At 37.2% G+C, this 3765-nt stretch overlaps 1 pseudogene; it reads right to left on the bottom strand.

Annotated features, from left to right (window-relative positions):
- Nucleotides 1-2776: 2776 nt before the first annotated feature.
- On the bottom strand, nt 2777-3516 carry LOC101541390 (cytochrome b-c1 complex subunit 7-like; annotated as a pseudogene).
- Nucleotides 3517-3765: the final 249 nt, after the last annotated feature.

Below are 3765 nucleotides of genomic sequence, written 5' to 3'. Positions count from 1 at the left end.
CAGGAGTAACCCCTGTGCATCGCCGGGTGTGACCCAAAAAGCAAAAATTAAAAAAAATTAAAATTAAAAATAAAATGATCCCTGCTGATCTCCACCTTCTAATCTGCATGCTGAAGTCTTAATTTCCTCCCCTTGGATATCAGCTGGACTTAATCTTGTAATGAATAGAATGCAGCAAGTGTTTTTACTTCCACAGCTATGTTACCAAAATACTGCGGCTCCCAAAGTGAGATGTTATATTTAGGATTTCCTTAGAGAAAAGATTAGGTGACAAGGAAATGATGTCAGGTCCCAAGGCCTCAGTGTGAGCTTAGATGGGACTTGAGTCAAGCCTTGTGACGACCTCACGCCTTTGTTAAATTTCTAGACACTGGACAAAGGTACCATCCAAGCCACTTAAGGTTCCTGATAAATAGAAATTAAGAATGGATTTTCTTTTAATCACTAAATTCTGGGGTAATTTGTTTTGCAGCAAAAGATTAATTTAGGTAGGGTTACCTTAAGGGTGAGTTTGCCTCGGACAAACCTAGTTGTTCATTGCTACAAAGAGATTGTGAATTTACTTTTCCTCTTTAAATACACCCAGTTTGGACACTGTTGATCATTATTGATTAAGAAACTACACTGTAGTCATCTAATATCTACCCTCAGTCACTTGTTTCTTTTTGGTTTGAGGGGCCATACCTAGCAGAACTCGGGGCTTACTCCTGGTTCTGTGTTCATAGGTCACTTCTGGTGGACTCAGAAGCATATAGTGTGCCGGAAATTGAACCTGCGTCAGCCTCAATACAAGATAAGAAAGACCCTACCCGAAGTATTGTCTTTCCAGCCCTACAGTTAGCTTTTTCTAAATTATTCTTTCCCTCCTATAGTCAAAAAATTGTTGATTGCATTTACTTCTTGAGAATTTTTTTTCATAAATTTCTGGTGAGTTGTCATAAGAAATGATACTGTTGGAAAATAGAACAGTTTCTCCAAACAGCTCCTAACTCTGTTTCTGCCAGATAGAGGAAATGTTTTAGATTTTTCTCATTTTCCACATACATCCCTCCTTTATTCTACTTGTACAGAAGTACAAGTTGTGACCTAGATTGCCCAAATACTTTAGGGTTAGAATTTACTTTATTGCTATGCTATCAACAGTTAAACTTGGATGAACCTTGCATTCATATTCTTCCCCATTAAAGTAACATTTCCTCTCCAACCACACTGTTTTAATTTGGTCAGACAATCCTTAAACAGAAAAGTGATTTTATCAAATCAATAAACACTTCTTAAGTACTTCAGTTTTTAAAGTTGAATATCTCCAGTTCCATTTTTCCTTGAAGTTTTATTTTGAACCAGTTTTAGTCTAACAGGCTTCAAAATCAAGAATTCCTGTGTAATCTTCAGATTTTCCTACTAAGAGTGTGTGTTTTATAACTATAGGAAGTTATCCACATGACAACCATCTAGGAAATCTATAATAATTGCATCCTTGGGCTAGCGTGATAGTGCAATGGATATGGCGCTTGCCTTGCATGTAGCTGACCTGAGTTCAACTCCTGGCATCCCATATTGTCCCCTGAACACACACAGGAGTCATTTTTGAGTGCAGAGTCAGAAGTAACATGAATTATTTCCAAGTGTGCCCCCCCTCCCCCCGCCATCCCCATCCTGCCCTGCAAATAATTGCATTCTTACTATTGAGTAATGTTATTCCAGGTTGTTCTTCGGTCACCAGTTTGAGGTCATTTGTTTTTGCCTATAAAGCTACTCAGTATTCACATAGATTTTTGTGTGAAAATGTTTCCATTTCTCTGGGATTTCTCAAGGGCACAATTCTGGGTTGTATGGTAACTATGTTCAGCCGTATAAGAAACTGCTTAATGGTGTGCAGAGTAGCTGCACCATTTTACGTTCCCAACTGATCCATTGTCCAAGGTTCTTGCCAGTGCTGGTCCTTGTCAGTATTCTTAAAAGGCAGATAGATAAATTTATAATGGTATCTTATGGCTCATATTTTATATTTACTTAATAGCAAATATGATTTAATCATTTAATCATTTTTTCATGTGTGCTAATCCATATATACATGAACCATTTTTGGTGGTTTATTTATTTTTTTTTGCCTATTTCCAATTGGATTGAGTCTTACTGTTGTTTAGAATTATTTATATCTTCAGAATACTAGTTCTTTGTCACATAAATGTTTTGCATATGTTTCCCCTGGCCTATGACTTGTATTTTTATTCTTTAATTCTTAAATAGGTGTCTTATGGAATGGAACAAAAGTTTTCATTTTGATTAAACTTCAGTATCAGATCAGTTTTTGTTTATGGAATGTGTGTGTGTGGGGGGGGGTTGTTTATGAGTCGTAGTCTTTCATATTGTTGTACCCCTATGGGCAATATGTTCCAACTGGTTTCTTTTGAGATTTTTATCTTTAATTTTTTAGGAATTTGATTCTAACATATCTGAGCATGGAGTTCGTTGGATTTACCTTGTTTGAGATTTAGTAAGGTTTTTTTGTTTTGTTTTGTTTTGTTTTGGTGTCAGATCCAGCAGTGCTCAGGCATTGCTCCTGTCTCTGCACTAAGGGGTCACTCCTAGCCAGCTTGGGGGACCAGATAGGATGCCGGGGATCTAACTCAGGTCAAATCAAAAAATGATGTTATCTAAGCTACCCATTACATTAAATTTTTCCAGTAATTACAATAGGTACTTATTTAAAGTAATGTATTCATTTGCAGTTCAGATAAGTTCAAGATTGTATATTTTAGCTTTCACCAACTTCCTAACAGATTTTGAGGACAGCAAATATAAGTTGTGATTTTTTTTTTGCCCATTTTTCTCTCTCTTTTCTCTTCCAAATAACCTCTTTAGATATGGTTCACGGTAGAATTTATCTTCCTATTTTGTCCTCTGCTCCTTGAGCAAGATCTGCACCCTCACAGTCAGGTCCAGGGTTGGCTCTCTTGATGGGGAACATCCTGTCCTTGTACAGGTTCTCGGGGAGCCTCCTGATGGCTTCTTTTATGTCTTCATCTTCATAGATTGTATCATCTTGCATTAAACTCAGATTATTGAACCTTGTGACATTGCAATACCAATTCCAAAGGGCCCTTCAGCCACCAGCTTAAAGCTGCAACTATCTGCCTGCCAGGTTGACCTCCCATTACCTTTAGTTTGGTTATTTCCCTGTTTTATTTTTTAATTTCAGCCACTGTGATTTACAATTTTATAAATTGTTAATGATAGGGTTTCATTACTTCTACATTTTGAGATTTACCTGGTTCTTTGGTCCCTCCACTGTTTAATTTTTTTTTTTTAATGTTTGTTTTAGTACTGAGAATCCAACTCAGAGCTTCACACACAAATCATATTCTGCCACTGAGCTACAGTTCCTTGCTTACTTTGTAATTTTTTTTTCTTTTTGGGTCACACCCAGTGATGCACAGGGGTTACTCCTGGCTTTGCACTCAGGAATTAACTCTTGGCGGTGCTCAGGGGACCATATGAGGTGCTGGGAATCAAACCTGGGTCAGTACATGCAAGGCAAATGCCCTACCCATTGTGCTATCGCTCCAGCCCCTTACTTTGTAATTTTTATTACATCTTTTTCCCTTTGAAAACCAGCTCTGGATACAATATTTTATTTATTAAATTTGACTTTAATAAATAAAACACTTTAATAAATAAAACAGTAACGATAGGGCTCATTCCCCTGCTTCTGAAAGAGCTTCCAATCATTGGCAAAGACGAGTATGGAGAGGCTGCTAAAAT

Source organism: Sorex araneus, chromosome 1 (genome assembly GCF_027595985.1).
Source record: "Sorex araneus isolate mSorAra2 chromosome 1, mSorAra2.pri, whole genome shotgun sequence".
Taxonomy (NCBI): Eukaryota; Metazoa; Chordata; class Mammalia; order Eulipotyphla; family Soricidae; genus Sorex; species Sorex araneus.
Note: the sequence above shows the minus strand (reverse complement) of the source record. Positions and strands in the feature narration are given on the sequence as shown.